At 36.0% G+C, this 17,084-nt stretch overlaps 1 long non-coding RNA gene across 2 annotated transcripts; it reads left to right on the plus strand.

The window, feature by feature from the left end:
- The first annotated feature begins 203 nt into the window (after nt 1-203).
- LOC110762584 (uncharacterized) lies at nt 204-10,864 on the plus strand. Of its 2 annotated transcripts, XR_015834548.1 has the most exons (3): nt 278-8,497; nt 8,668-8,777; nt 8,901-10,864. It is a non-coding gene; the product is annotated as an uncharacterized LOC110762584 (long non-coding RNA). The 2 variants fall into 2 exon arrangements; XR_002527602.2 differs by having other exon boundaries at nt 204-8,777.
- The last annotated feature ends 6,220 nt before the right edge of the window (nt 10,865-17,084 follow it).

Here is a 17,084-nt window from a genome sequence, read left to right on the forward strand (position 1 = left end):
CCAAAAAAACACGTGGCAGCTTCTATTTTTTTTATTTTTTTCCAACCAAAAGGAATCCGGATCCAACAAGGCGTACGCGTCCTCACCACCACCACTAATATAGAAACTAATAAAATAAGAAAAGGGAATGTAGTGTTGATTTCAAGTCATTACAACCGACTAAGAGAAACCGCGTCGACAGCGTATCCGTTACGACTTACACATCCACCGTCCATTATTTTCATCACCACTTAATCTTGGCCGTTCATCTCGATCCCCTTCCGTTATAAATACCCTTCAGACATTCTCACAGTTCACCTTACTTCACCGGTCCCTGTACGCTAGGTGGTGGCGATCAGGTTTCGCTTTTGTGTAGATTATCGGATTTGTTGTTTCGCTTCTTCTGTTTGGGTTTGATTCTATGCTTTCGATATCGATATCGATGGATTAAGTTTTGTTATCGCTATGCTTTCGGGTTTGGTGATGGATTTTGCTAACCGATTAAAAGTTGGATCTAATGACCTTCGAAGGTTGTGACGATATAAAGAACCAGAGATTGTGTGTATCTTTGCAGGCGTGTTTTATTGGTTCAGATGAGACCCAAACGTCATCGTGGATCATGGTGAAGTAGGTGTTTGGATTTGTATCTTCTCGTTGTTTTGTATAGATATAATTTGTTGGTTTGAGGCTGAAGCTCGTCTTTATTGATATGCTTATGAGTTTTGATTGGGATGATGAATGCCAGGGCATCGTGTATTCAGTACCTAGTTCTGCTTGCGTTTTGATTTCGACGAAAACCTCATAGATTTACCTTCTATGGGAGATCTTTCGTTTACTTCCTTTGATTTTGTTCTGAAGTTTAGAATATAATGATTTGGAAATTTCCCTCGTTTTTTATCAATCAAATAAGCGGAGCTTTGCTGTTATTTTTCAGGCCTCGTTTGCGGTGTTTGACACACGAGGGTTAGATGTTTGGTTAGCTGATAACTCCATAGGTTCTTATGGGATCTGATTGGATGGCTATGTTGTATTTTTTTTTACTGTTTTGCGGATGCAATGGAATGTTGAATTTCAAAATTGTCTATCCGGATCTATTGATTTGCAGGAGATATAGTAATAGGATTCCATTTCAAAACCAATGAAATTCAAAATTGTCAAAATGCGCGTCTTTATATATCTTTGAAGTCCCTGAAATTTGTAAGTAACATCATGTTTATGTCCTTTTCTCTATAATCATGCCAAACCTTCTGCTCTTTTATTGACAGATACTAAATCCAGAATTCGTGCGGTACATTGTTAACCTTCTTAGTTCGTAGCCTTTATTTTCGATGTGTTTCTTGTTTTTTTGGGTATGTTGTAATCGGGTTTTTATGTCCTCAATGTTGGCTTTCTATTGATTTTCTCAGTGGGAATGGAAGGGTCTATTTTAATTTTTTCTTATCTCAAAGATATAGTAATTGTTTTTTTTCAGAGATAAAATTATTCAATGTTTTGATTACAGACCCCGAGTATTTCGCACTTACCTCTTTATTGCCATGTATTTGATCAGTATATTTTGCCTTATGGTCTTCAAGCTATTAATAATTACAACCGAAAGTGGTTTGGCGCTTACCCTTTACGTTATGTTTTTATTTTTTAAAAGTTTATTCAATGGTTTTCGTTCGTTGCATATATTTGGGCTTCGAATTTGTATAGCAGTGTGGTTAGGTATTGTCTTGATGATTCACTAATTTTGTGATTAAAGTGCTTATGGAGACTAAGTTGGATGGAGCTAAAAGTTTATGACACTGTTATGGGGAGCTATTCTAGTTTGGTTAACATGTTAAATCTTTTTCTTTTAATTTTTTAATTTTTTTTATACAAGTCTCTCTCTCTCTTTCACCCCAAAATTAATATTAGTTACTATGTATTTCTCAGGTTTCTTATGTTGGTTTCGAATTGGCATGCTACCTAAGGGGGGTTTTAATGTTGTTGCCTTTCGTTTCCCATTTAAATTTTTTATTAAATTTGGTACTGATATTTTAGCAATATCTCATGTAGATGCAACCTAATTTTTGTCTTAGGGACAAAGTTTCACCAGGGGAAAACGGTTTGAGAGCCCAAGGCCACTGGTTTTGTTTGTTCCCCTTCGTTGGTTTCTTATTTTTGTTAGTTGTTCAATATCGTGAATTCTGTGGTCTGTCTTTCCGTTGGTGTCGTGCTTTGGTCCACATGATGTAGTGCTTATCAGGATTTTGAGCAGTTCCTGGGGTTACCTTGTTTGGTGATATTTTTTTTGCAGGAATTTGGCTTTAATGCCACAGTTAATAAAGGAATTTGAAATGGGTTATTAGGAGAACATGTTAAATCCTTTGTCTCTTAAGTTTTTTAAACTTTTATATACATCTCTCTCTCGTTCTCTCTCTCTCTCTCTCTCTCTCTCACTCTCTATTTCACTCCTTAATTAATATTATGTATTATGTATTTTTCAGGTTTCTTCTGTTGGGTTTGAATTGACTTACTAGCTAAGAGGGGGTTTAATGTTGTTGCCTTTTGTTTCCCATTTCAAAAATTTATTACATTTGGTGCTGTTATTTTAGCAATATCTTATGTAGATGCACCCTAATTCTTGTCTTAGGGACAAAGTTTCACCTTGGGGCACGGGTTTGAGAGCTCAAGGCCGCTGGTTTTGTTTCTTTACCTTCCTTGGATTCTTATTTACGTTACTTGTTCAATATCTTGAATTCTGTGGTCTGTCTTTCCATTAATGTCTTGCTTTAGTCCACATTATGTAATGATTATCAGGATTTTGAGCAGTTTCTGCAGTTGCCTTGTTTGGTGATTGTTTTTTTTCTCTTATTTCTTTTTAAAATTTTATACAAGTCTCTCTCTCTCTCTCTCTCTCTCTCAATATCTCTGTATTTCACCCCCTAAATTGGTCAGGCATTATGTATTTTTCAGGTTTCGTCTGTTGGGTTTGAATTGACTTACTACCTAAAAAGGGGTTTAATGATGTTTCTTTTTTGTTTCCCATTTCAATTTTTCTACACATTTGGTGCTGTTATTATACCAAATATCTCATGTAGTTGAACCATAATTCTTAGGGACAAAGTTTCACCTAGGTATGGCTGTCTCCAATATATGTATATGGCGGTGTTTCCGCTCGGCAACCCTATTTTGATTCAATCAACAACCAATTCTCACCAGTATGAGAGCTCAAGGCCGCTTGGTTTTGTTTGTTCACCTTCCTTGGTTTCTTATTTTTGTTACTTGTTCAATATTGTGAATTTTGTGGTCAGTTTTCCATCGGTGTCTTGCTTTAGTCCACATTTCGTAGTGATTATCAGGATGTTGAGCAGTTCCTGCAGTTGCCTTGTTTGGTGATTTTTTTTGCAGGAATTTGGTTTTAGAAGTTTACGCCCTAGAACGGAAGTGGAAATAGGTTATTGGGAGAATATGTTGGCGTTTTGGTTTTTGATGAAATTGTTTCATTCTTTACTCGTTCAATGTCCTAAATTATGGGGCGAACATGTTAAATATTTTATACGTCACCCCTAACTTAATATTAGGTATGATGTATGTTTCTTGGTTCTTCTGTTGTGTTTTAATTGACCTACTACCTAAGAGGGGGTTTAATGCTATTCCCTTTTGTTTCCCATTTCAATAATTTATTACATTTGTTCCTGTTATTTTAGCAATATCTTATGTAGATGCACCCTAATTCTTGTCTTAGGGACAAAGTTTCACCTGGGGGCACCGGTGATAGAGCTCAAGGCCACTGGTTTTGTTTGTTCACCTTGTTTCTTACTTTTGTTACTTGTTCAATATTGTTTCTGTGGTTGTCTTTCTGTTGGTGGCTTGTGCAGACTTGCTTTAGTCCGCATTATGGAAGTCTATCAGGATTTTGAGTAGTTCCTGCACTTACCTTGTTTTGTGAATTTTTGCATGAATTTGATTTTGAAGGTTTATGCTGCAGTTAAATGAAAGAAGAAATGGGTTATTTGGGGAATGTGTCGTTGTTTTGTTTTTGGTGAAATTGTTTTATTCTCTGCTCGTTTGATGTCCTAAATTATTGGGAGAACATGTTAAATATTTTTCTCTTATTGTTTTATTTTTTTATATCAAGTATATATATCTCCCTCTATCCCTTAATTAATATTTGGTATTATGTATTTTCAGGTTTCTTCTGTTGGGTTTGAATTGAAATGCTACCTAAGAGGAGGTTTAATGTTGTTGCCTTTTGTTTTACATTTCAAAATTTTATTACATTTGGTGCTTGTTATTTTAGCAATATCTTATGTAGATGAACTGTAATTCTTGTCTTAGGGACAAAGTTTCAACTTGGTGCACGGGTTTGAGTGGAGTTCAAGGCCGCTGGTTTTTATTCACCCTGCTTTGTTTCTTACTTTTCCATAGCCTTCCACTCTTTTGATAGGGTTATATGCTTGCTCCTCTACTCTTTGTCAAAGTGACTTTTTAAACCTCTATTGATACCCAAAAAATCATAAATTCATGTGTCTTTCTCTCCTTTTCCCTATAATCATGCTACGCATTTTGTTCTTCTATTGACAAATACTAAATTGTGATTTAGTTCAATAGTCTGCCTTCTGGTTATGCATCTTGTTCTCTTGGTATGTTCTAATCGGATTTTATGTCTTCAATCTTGGCATATGGGGGAATGTGTTCAAAATCACCATCAATCTTATTTATCTTTTTTTCTTGGTTCGAAGATATAGTATTATGATGTTTTGATTACAGATGCTGAATATGTCTTACTTCCTTCTGTGCTGCCATGTATTTGTTCGATATATGTTGCTTTATGGTCTTTAAGCTATTAGATAATTACCGCCAAACCGTGCTTTAGCTTTTATGTTTTGTCTTTTCTTCCGTTGGTTTATTTCTAAGGTTGTCATTCCATATATTTGGTCTCCCGAATTGTATAGCAGTCTGGTTTGACATTCTCTTTATGATGATTCCCTATTTTCGTGATTGCATTTAAAGTTTATGACATTGTTGTGGGGAGCAGATTCTGGTTTGTTTCTTAACAAGAACATGTCAACTTCCTATTTTAAAATTCTCTCTCTCTCTCTCTCTCAGGTATCTTCAGTGGGGTTCTAAGTGGCATACTAATTAAGAGGCGGTTTAATTCTTCTTTCCTTTTGTTTCCCATCTTTAAGGATTTATAAGATTTGGTGCTGTTATGTAGCAATATCTGAAGTAGATGCATCCTAATTCTTGTCTTAGGGACAAAGTTTTCCTTGGGGCATGGCAATGAATGGAGTAATGGCTGCTGGTTTTGTTTATTCACCCTGCTTGCTTTCTTGTTTCTTTTACATGTTCAATATCGGTGAATTCTGTGGTTGTCTTTCCTTTGATGTCTTATGCGGATGAATCTGTTGCTTTAGTCTGTCTTTATGGAGCTGTGTATCAGGATTTTGAGTAGCTTCTGCAGTTGCCTTATTGACCCTGTTTGGTTTCTTATTTCTGTTACATGTTCAATATCGTGAATTCCGTGGTTGTCTTTCCTTTCATGTCTTATGCAGATGCATCTCTTGCTTTAGTCCGGAGTATCAGGATTTTGATAGCTTCTGCAATTGTTCTGTTTGGTGAATTGTTGCAGGAATTTGGTTTTAAAGCTTTACGTTGCAGTTATTTCTTGGCTTATAATTTAATTTCTTATTTCTTTGATGTCTGGAACCATTTGTTTATGCAGATTGCAAATCTTGTCTTGTCTATGGAAATCTTGCCTAACTATATAAGAGGGGTCTTTTATCCGATCTTTTTTATTCGTACCGTCTGTATAATGTGGGGCACATTGTCTGAGCTATATTTCTGCCTGCAGGCGTATCCTAACTCATGTTTATATATGGAGGTCTCACTTTCTCAATTGAGTTTTAAGAAGGGGTTTGAGTAGTTCTTGGCTTATGATTTTATTTCTTATTTCTTGGTGTTTATGAGGTATGGAACCATTATTTGAGCACTCTTTTATGCAGATGCATCCCAACGCTTGTCGGTTGCTGGAGTCTCACACTGTTGAAAAGAAAAAAGGGGTTTTCTGAGTTATTATCTGATTTTGTATTCTTGGAGCCCGTATGACATCCTAAGACAGGTTTTGCTCAATGTCTTTATATGCAGACCATTACACTTGTCTTCTTGTGGGGTCTGATTCCTTGAAGTAGAACGAGCTGCTTTTAAGAAAGGGTTTGAGTGGTTCTCTGCTTATGATTCAACTTCTTACATGAGCCATTATTTGAGTAATGTTTTCTTTTAGAGTTTGATGCATCTTGTGTATTGGTGAAGAGTTTATAAGATCTGGTACCATTGTTCGAGCAATATTCTATGCAGATGCAGTTTAACTTGCCTGTGTATGGAGTTTTACTTTGTTTAAGGAGAGCAGGGGTGCTACCAAGAATGAATTTCTTCGCCCTATTATTTGATTTGCTGGTCTTAGAGATTTTGCACAACTTATTTGAACAGTGTTTCTATATGCAGACACATACTAACTCTTGTCTTGTAAATGGAGTCCAACATTGTTGACAGAGAAGAGCTTCTTCCAAGAGGGGGTTTCTTGTCTTATTATCTATTTTCTATTTCTGGAGATTGTATGAGATCTTGGGCCATGATTTGCATCATTACTTTCCATTCTATGCAGATCATCTTGTCTGTATATGGGGTCCAACTTTGTTGAAGGAAATCGCTTTTAAGAGGGAGTTGAGTAGTATGGCCTTGTGATTTAATTTCTTCTTGGGTTTATGAGATTCGACACTTTCATTGGGCATTCTTTTGTGCAGATGCATCGTTGCTTTGCTCTGTTTCTGGATCTTTTTTCCTCAGATGGTTGGCTTTGTTGATTTTTGTCTTGTGCTTTAATGTCTCAGTTTTTAAGGAGTTATGAGATGCATCCTTGTTCTTATGTGTGAAAGAGTGTAACTTAATTCATGACTGGACTAATTTCTTAAGGAGGTTATGCTGCGCCTGCGTCTGATCTTTGTTGTGGCTCTCTTTTCGAGGAGGGTTTCAGGAGTTCAATTTCAAGTTAATGTTAATGGCGAAACCTCAGGAACAGGTGTCATGCCGAGTTTTGTTTTCCGTCATGTATTTTATTCAGTATCCTGAACCTTTGAACTTTTGGGCTATTCTTCATTCATTGTCTCATGCAGATGCTCGTTGTTTTAAGTCTTACTAGAGTTGAGTTGATGAGGATGATTTTTCGAGTGACAATCAGAAGTTGTGGCACGGCGCCTGGTTTTTCATATTTGCCTTCTTGTTTTCTTGATACTTACATTTCTTTTCAAATGGTGATATGTTATGGTGTTGTTAGTGTTTTTTGCTGTAGTTCATGGATTTTCCTGTGCAGAAGTTTTGTAGCTCAGAGTCTTGGATCTGCATTGATTCCTTGAGAAACACACTCCACATTTGGTTTCTTATTCATTGTCTTCTTTCATGGGGTTTATACTTCCTGGCTTGATAGTTCAACATATTCGTATGGTGATGGGTTCATTCTTTTCTTTAACTTAATTATCTTCTCTCAAAATTCTGTTCTTTGAATTTCGTGTGGGGCCTCAAGATCCTTAATCTTTTATGACTCTGCGCCTCTCCCATTCATTTCTATATTGTGCTGGTCTTTAATTAATTCACACATTTTAAGGTTTGGCAGATGCTCGTCTTTATTGGTATTGCTGTTTTTGTCTGTTTAAATGTCTGTTTTGTCTGGTTGAAGGTGGATTCAATGCAGTATGTGCAGCTTTGTGCAATACTTTGGCCATTCAGGGTTGGATATTCTTTGGTGCTTCTCTTTTTTTTCTCCTATTCTTTGGCTGTTTCAGAAGGGCACTTGTTAAGATATTTGCTCCTTCATTTGATATTTTATTGATGAGTGTATATAATCTGGCACCACCATTTGAACTCATGCAATGTGTTTGCAGTTGCATCCTAACTTGTCTTTTACTGGAGTCGCACTTTGTCAGAGCCTAGAACATCTCTTTTAAGAGGTGGTTTTATGTTTCTTTGCTTGCGATTTAGTTCTCTGTAGACCTTAAATGTGGCATTTTTGAGCAAATGTATTATGCAAATTCATTTCACATCTTTTTTACTTGATTACATATTAATGGAATGGGTATTCAAGCAAACCAATGGATTTGGTCATGTGTGACAGTCAAGAGGAATGGGAGTTGCCTTTGTAGAGTGTACGTCTTTCCTTTTGGTCTTGTCTTCATTGGAATGTGGACTGCTTTTAGTAGTGTCCTGTGCTTCTTGGCTTACCATTCTTCTTGGATATTTGGTCTGTATATTGTCAGCTTGCTCGTGAGGCTCGGGAGAATGGGGATGCTCTTAAGAGGTGTATGGTACTTCCTGGCTTATGGTTTATTTTTGTTAGATTTTATCAGATATGATTTGAGCAAAGAGTTTTGTGCAGCAACGTTTGTCTCTTAATGGAGTCCTAGGGTTTATAGAAGGAGGGCAGGCTGCTGATTGTTTTAAGAGGGAGTAGGAATGTATCATTGGACTGTAGAGCAGCACTTGCTGACACATAAACTGAGTATGACTTTGATCTTCGTTGATGGAACTATTATTTGAGGGGTCGTGAGATTTGATTTTGTCGTTTACATAGTATCTTATTTCCAATTTGTATCGAAGTTTTATTCATTGATCTCATTTTAGCCGAGGTTTACTCATGTTCAAGTTGACGGGATTGATTTGATTTTTCAGCTGAAGTGGATAGGATGACTTGCTTACATTGTCTTTGGATTTCAGCATTTCGATCTTAAATGAGCTTATCTTCTATGTCTTGCTCAATTTTCCCAGAATATGGGCTGAGGGTAGATCTTTTCCTTTGATTTAATTGCTTCTCTCAAAGTCTCCTTTCATATATATATATATATATTTTTTTTTTTCTCAAGTACAGATGCTAATATTCATATGTACCTTTTCTGGTTTTATAGTGTTGGAGGTGGTGGTTTGTGGTCTGCTGAAGGGTTTGGATTTTGTCTTAAACATAGTGACCTGTTGGCATCTTTGGGTCCGAGTGCCTGGTTTGCTTTTGCTGGTTCTTTTGTTGTGGCATATTACTCTTCTTCTTTTTTCTGGCAGGCTAAAGTTGCTTAAGTTCATGATGGGTCAGTATGTTGGATATTTGAAATTTCTGGTCAGAGTAGTCCATTGTAGAAGGTTGGGTTTTTTAGCTTGAAGTGTGCTGAACTGATCCGTTTAGGTTACACATGGTGTATGCTTTGGTGTATCATTTAATTTGTTTCCCGTAAGAGATAAGATTTGATACCTGTTTTATGTGGACAGTCTTCCTGAAGAAGTGGGTTTGTTAGAGGTGGAGAAGTGCAGGTCTTTAAAAGGGGTTGTTTAACAAGTTAACAATCTGGCATAATTATATGGGTCGTGTTTTAAGCAGAAGCAATCTCATTCTTTCAGTGCTCCGTCTCAGATTCAAGTTTATGCGCAGAGCTGATAGAACTGTTTTTTAAACTGCTCATGGAAATAGATGGGGTATGACATGCGTTGTTTCCCTTTCCTGTCTTCTTAGTTTCGTGAGCTGATAGCACTTTTTTCTATAATTGTTCCTTATATAGCTTTTGTGTTCATTTGGGTGGCCTGATAGGATCTGTTGTTCTTTTCTTCATTTGGTGCTGCTTATGTGTAGTCCAACTTATTGAACATTGCAATCTGACACTGTTTCTATGATCAGTTTGACATTTTAAAAGGTTTTGAGTATTGATTAAATTGTTCATTGTTGGTATCATATTAGACATTTTGAACTTTGATGTGTTTTTTATACTTACGCCCATATTAGTTGCTGGGTGTGTTTCTTTTATTGGTTTAGTTGCTGGTTATGTTTCTTTTATTGGTTTAATAATGCAGTGGTTGAGTGTCATTCGACTATTCCCAGCTGCTTGCTAATAATACAGGTCCTTTTTTTAGAACTAATGTGAATGTGAGTCGTGCTTTTATGTATGCATAGCTTACTTTGGATCCTGCGAAAACCTACAATATAACAATGAACAAATGTGCTATAGCTGCATTTTAAGCTCGTGAAGTGTGGAAGGGATGATAGGGATGAGGTCCTCTGAGAGAGTGCATTACATGTAATACTTATCTCTAATTTATGACTAAGTAATGAACTTACAAAGAGAACATGTTATGTATTGAAAGAATGTAGTCCTGGTTTGTCATTTTGGAATGAGCCATTTACTTAGATTGCTTATTGTGGGAGAGAATTTTTGTTTTGCTTTTGTTAAAGGAGATTTCTAAACCATGCCATTTCTCTTGAAGTAGTTTTTCTTTTTGGATATTTGAAGTATATTTGTTATATCGAAGTTGCTTGGTTTTTGCATATATGGTCGGAGTTTTTGAAGTTCTTTGGACATTTGAATATGAGATTTTGTTATGTTGAACAATTGTATAATGTCAACTTCTTGGTAGCTTTTTCTCTTTTAGATTTGTTTGGCTTTTAGTATGATGGTTATGTTATGTGCATTGCTTTGTCTTTAGCTGCTATCTGTTGTGTGTATTTGTGTATAGTTAGTTAGGTTTAAAGGGATGTAGCTCAAAATGGTAGAGCTCTCAGCTTGTAACCTTTATGAACAAGTTACAAGACTTTCGAGAAGATCAAGGTTCGAATCCTTGCATCCCTGCATATTAACATATTTGATAGTTTATGACCTGCCTGTGGATGGATTGAAAGAATCTAAACCCTTGCCTGTGTATCTGTGGTTGCCGTTGATGTGCGGATGCCGTTGGTATCCCACTAAAATGGTGGTTTGGATGATCTGTGGACTTAAGAACCTGAATTGGCTGATTTTCCGGTTTACCACAAGATGTGGTTTATTATGTAAAAGCTTCAGAAAGCTCAAGTTTGTAATACGAATTATTTTATCTTCAAACTTGTTTGACGAGATATCACTGTCTTTATGTCTCTTGATCTTCTCATTTATTCATCTCATACACTTTCTCACGTACACCTTCACATTTGTATCAAAAAGGAAACAAAATTACCTAAGAGACAAATTTTCAATCTAATAAAAAATTATATAGAAAATGAAATAATGACTTTATACATCACACAAACAGAGATGTATTTTCTCTTTTCCTGAATTTGATCTATGAATGATGAAGTAGCCGCAGTGAAAAACATGGCTGACTTTAGACTCCGGCTCTAATGTTTCTCTTTTAAGCATATATGATTATTCTTATTCAATATATATTTTTAATTTTTAGCAGATAACTTTCTTTAATGATCGGTGTAGCTTTTCTCTAGATTAAAGATTTCACCAGTACATCACCCATCCGAGAAAGATTTCCACGACTTTACAATTTTGTCCTGGTTAATTTGTAATTTTTTTAGAGTGGTGCTAAATGAACCCTAAAATTAACTGAGTACACCATACTATCAAACTATTTATTGAATTACTAATTTATACTAATATAAAATTACCAAAAAGGATATTTTGAATTATGAAATTAATGTAATTTTAATAAGTACACCCTACTCACCATATTCAACTCTAATAAAACATAAATGAAAAACCCTACTCCAAAAACTCTGTTATTTCCTTTTATTGACAATAAAAAGATTAAAAAACCTCCAAATACCAAGCGAGTTCATACGTGCTTACTTGGAATTGAAACTGGAATTCGGTAATTGTGTATTGAAATTCTAAAAAATTGAAGAAACCCAATTCAATTTAGGTGAAAACTAAGAAAATAAAGATTGAAACTTTTGGGATTTGAGTTGAAGAATCTGCTTAATTGGGAAAAATAGATAGAAACCCTATTCCATTATGTGGTTGAGCGAGGTACATGGGCTAATTCATTCAAACTCGAATCAGGGAAAGTGATGCAGAGAGAATTCAAATATAAGGAAAATTAAAAGATAAAACTTAGGAAGGCACACTGATCATACAAAGATAGGATTTCCCAGGGGTATCCCAACAAGGTCATCATGATACATGCATCCCTAAATTGAACTTTTTATCTTTGTTTTTTCCGTTCTAATTTAAGACCCGGTAAACATCATTTATTCAATTAAAGAACCACATGGCAATGGCGTATAATAAATCAAAGAGAAAACAAGGGCCTTTATGCTGCCTTTGAATCAAAGCTTCTCAGCCATGATATCCGAATAATTTAGTATGCCAATTGACCTTGATGAATGTTGTTACCAGATTCGAATGGGTTTGCTGCTGTGTGATAGAGTAGATTAGGATGTATCCGGGGTATTTTTGGTAATTAAATATGGTGTACTTAGTTAATTTTACATTTTTGATTTAAATATTAGGGTGTGCTTAGATCATAGGGTGTACTCAGTTAATTTTAGGGTTCGTTTAGCAGCACTCTTTTTTTAAGGGCTAACGTCAAAAGACTCCATGAAAGTTTGGAGTCATTCTCAGTATGGGCCCTCGAGTTTAAATTTTATCAATTTACACCTGATGATTTTCAAATTTGATCAATTTAAGCCATTAATTAAGTTGACAGTTTGATCAGACATTAACTGATGATGTGTCCACTGTAGGACCCACCAATTTCTTAAAAAAAAATAATAAATTAATTATATAATATAATAAAATAACATTAAAAAAAATCTTTATTTTAAAAAAATTATATAAATAAAAAACCTTCCTCTTTTCATCCCTCCCTTTCTCTCCGTCTCCCTTTTCCTCCTAGCTCTCCCATCCCATCCCCCCTACCCCTCCGACGAGTCTAGCCACCCACACCTCCTCTCCTCTTTGAATTTTTTTCCAAGAGGCACCAGATGCACTCCTATATCTAAAACAAAAGCAGCCAAATTTATCATCACCATCACTAAAAGCATAACAACTACATTGCAACATTGTTCACCATATACAATAGTCAAGCATAAAAAATTTAGCTCTTACTACCCAAAAGCCAAACAAAAGTCGTAAGCAATTCCAGTTGATCCCATTGGCATTAGACTCTCTTAGTAAAAAAGAAACAAATTTCAAATTCAAAAACAAAAGTTGCAAACTTGCATGACACAAATCACTTACGCTTAGTGAAAATTCTCAATTGAGAGAGACCTAGATGTGAAAAAGCAGAGAACTATCGAAACAACACAAACCCAATAAGAAATCTCCATGGAAGAAACACCACTGCTAAGAATTGGGAGGTTGAACTAGTTATTAGGTGACAGGAGTATAATTATTTACGGAATTGGTGGGTAGATGGCGGAGCTATGCTTCGGTGAGGATGTGTGATTCGTCAGAAGGGGAGGGGGGATGGGGTGGGAGAGTTGGGAGGAGAAGCGGGACAAAGAGAAATGGAGGGACGAAGAGAGGAAGTTAAATTTTTTTTTTTTTATAAAGATTTTTTATAAAGTTATTTTATTATATTATATTATTAATTTTTTAATTTTTTAAAAGAATTGATGGGTCCTATAGTGGGCACGTCATCAGTTAACGTCTGACCAAATGGTCAACTTAACAGAAGGCTTAAATTGGTCAAATTTAAAAATCTTTGGGTGTAAATTGATGAAATTGAAACTCAATGGGTCATATTGAGAATGACCCCAAACCTTCAGCTTCAGGGAGTCTTTTGACATTATCCCTTTTTTTAAAGAGACAAATTTAAAAGAGGGATTTACTATTATACCCAAATAGGAGCCCAAATTACTATTATGTCCATATGAAATGGACTTTAGAAACACATGCAAAACACCATTTACAACATAAGAAAGGGGCTTTGAACTTCTTATAAATTAAAAAACTGCCATCGATTTCTTAAAACAAGCTCAACCCCAAAATCTTATAAAAAAAAACCCAAAATACTTGACACAGAATCAAAGTAATTTAATAATCAAAATTAAATTCAATGGGGTCAGTTATCCTATTTGTGATAAACCGATCCTAAATTAATATTAAATTGTTAAATTATTCAAGTAAAATACAATTTTACCCCGAGAATATTTTAATGGGCTTACAGTTGACTTTTTATTTTGAAAAGATTTTGGGGACGTGAATGACACCATGACGTAGATTGCGTCGAGATGAGTCCGTAGACATGTAGTGGGCTCAATTGGAGTTGTAACGAAGAAGTTACGCGACATCCCCACCTCCCGATTGTATAGCAGTGACGGTTATTCCTTCGCCGCCACCACCTCCGACCACCACTCAGGCCGGGACCAGTCCCAAAACAACCAGGCCACTTCCCTCTACCCATCCCGACCCTTCACTGCTGCTACAACCGCCTGTGCTCGCCGGAATATCTAGAAAAGTCGCCGATTTTACCCAAAACTTCCCACGTTCGTTCGGACGATTTCGGCCACCAATTGCTTCGATCTAGGTATGCTTTTTCATCCTCTCAATGTGTTCTAGCTGATGGTTAGATTGAATAGGATCAATTTCTACGTTTTGAAACTCAAATTATCGCTTAAAGTTTCAGTCGGGTTGGTTCGTATTTCCGACAAGTTTTGGTCATTTTTTGACCATGGTCCAAGAACAAAAGTTGCTCCACTTATTGTTTTGATTAAGTAGGTATAGGTCTTGACCGGTGGTTTGGAGATTTTCCGATCGCCGGAATCGCTTTGGACACCCACACGCTGATAGCGCAAGTGGCAGCGCGTGGGCCACTGTCGATCGGATATTGCATATTGGGTGTTATCCGGGTTCGATATGTTCAAACTGTTGGATCGGCTCCATTTTCAAATATGTTGATATGGGCACCTCTAGAATTGTCTTGGAATTCACGAATCGAGAATCGGAGCATCCGGGACTCCGATTCAATAATTCAATATTGCTCCGATTCAATAATTCAAAGATTTTTATAACGGTGCCGGGTGACCGTCTGATCGTGAACGATCCGACCGCTCGATCTGGACCAAACTTGCAAGGCGTGTTTAGTAAATTTTGTTGAACCTATAGGAACTCTCGGATTATTAATTGAAGGTTGTAGGCCCCACAGGGGGACCGGGTTGACCAATATGAGAATTTAATCGCATATTTAATCTCGGGTCTTTTCAGACCATTCCAACTATCAAAATTATTGAAAATGGGCCTAGGAACCTTCTTACGTTATGCACCCGCACTTTTAAGACCGGGGTCAAGGTTTTGTTTAAGTATTTGTGGTTGAGCTACTTTATTAATTAAATGTTTATGAGTTATTATGTAATTACTTTTACTTTTTGAGTATTTTATATTATGTTTAGTTGTGAAGAGTTGGAATTGGTTTGTTAATCAGATTTTGGGCGTGATTAATAAATTAATTAAATATATAAGTATATGTCTATATTTAACATATATACTCAATAGTTTGAAAATGATTAATTATGGACACTAGTTCTCAACAATATGTGGTGCAAATTTAAATGTAGTTGAGAACTGATTTTTGGAAAGTTGAGAAAAGATTTGAAAAATGGATTTGTGGAATAAGAGAAATTTTATGATAAGTTCCCCCCCCCCCCCCCCCCCCCCCCCCCAAAGTTGCCTTTGGAATAGTTTAGTCATTTATGATAATGGCCCACAAGTCTTAAGGATATCCGGACCGTGAGGAGCGAGGAATGCGGCTCAGGTTGACTAAGTGTCCTCTGAGTCTTGCGAAGAATGCAACTCAGGTTGACTAAGTGTCCCCTGAGTCTTGCGAGGAATGCAGCTCGGGTTGACTTTGTGTTTCTGAGGCCTGCGAGGATGTATCGCTTATGTGACACATTGAAATTGACGGTATAATGTGGAAAATAAATATAAAATCATGGAATTGACGGAATATTAGTGGAATTGATGGGTTATGAATGGGGGTACGCCTAGGTTGAGAGTATTTGAGTTTGAGATGTTTTAAACTGAGATTGATGAATTTATCTTGGTACTTATTGGTGAAGATTTTAATACATGTTTTCTGATTTATGAGACAAAGATTAAGAGTTTTTTAAGTTTTAAGGATTTTATATAATTCTCAATTATTTACCTAAGTGATGAATTTGTTTTTACGTGTGAAAGAGGGAAACATGTTTTATTTAAATTATTGATATTGACATTAAGGTTTCACGTGGTTAATTCTATTGTAATAATTTCCTCATTTTCCTACTTATCTGTAATAAGTTTATTATATATAATATTTGTATATGCACGTATGGGATGAGTGGAAGATTGTTCTGAAATCAACAGCCCTTACTTGAGTTTCAGTGGATTGATTTGCAAATTTCATTGAAAAATAACAATTGATGAAGATATACAAGTGCAAATGTGAAAAGTGAAAGAACTACGTATGGCTTGATCCCTTTGTAAGGGTATGTAGGCAACCTAGAGTTACCATGTGCAGGCACAGAAACAAGTGCTAAAATTTGCTCAGTTAGGTCATATTGGCAATTGTTAACATATTCATGTTGTTCTAAGAGTTGTAACCAGATTAAGATGACTGATTGATTTATGTGATATAATGAGGCCTGAGGCCATTGTTCGGTTCATTTTTACACATGATTTTTCATGTTATTCACCTATTATTTTGAGTTAGTTCTTGACATTTTATAGCTTTTTACTTCCTTTTTGTGTTTTCTTAGATTTTACCTTGGTTAGAATGAAAATGAGCTAAAAGTGCATTATTGGTTATAAATTCTGATTTTGTTCATTTTCGTAGGTCAACTTCTTGGCCTTGGATCAGCATGCTCCAATGCTCGGATGAGGTGAAGATCTTCATGAAACTTGTTTCAATGGATGTTAACTACAACATATCCAAATTTGAGCTCCATTGGACAAGTTTAGCCTATCCAACTGATCCTATATGTTACAGCAGCTCTGGAAATCCGAAGTAGGCCAGTTTTTTACCTCCATAATGTTATCTTGATTCTTCTTGTTACCATAACACTTGGTAACAAGAAATTACTTTGGTTGAGAGATATTATCTGAAACAAAGAGCATCTTGGTGAAGACAATAACAAAAGAGCCCATCATGGCAAGGAGACAAGGCTTAAGGCTTTAACAAAAGTAATTGTTTTATATTAAAAGATATTTTGGAAAAGCTGGAAAGGAGGAGAGAGGAGTGAAAAGAGCATCAGCCATTGAAGGCATTCTATTATTCCACAATTTGCAGAGATTTTGGAGTTGGAGATGAAGCTTGGAGCTAGGGAGCTCAAGGAGGAAGACAAGGGCAACAAAGCAAGAAGTGGAAGAGAT

The sequence above is a fragment of the Prunus avium genome, chromosome 1 (genome assembly GCF_965620075.1).
Source record: "Prunus avium chromosome 1, drPruAviu1.hap1.1, whole genome shotgun sequence".
NCBI classification, from domain to species: domain Eukaryota; kingdom Viridiplantae; phylum Streptophyta; class Magnoliopsida; order Rosales; family Rosaceae; genus Prunus; species Prunus avium.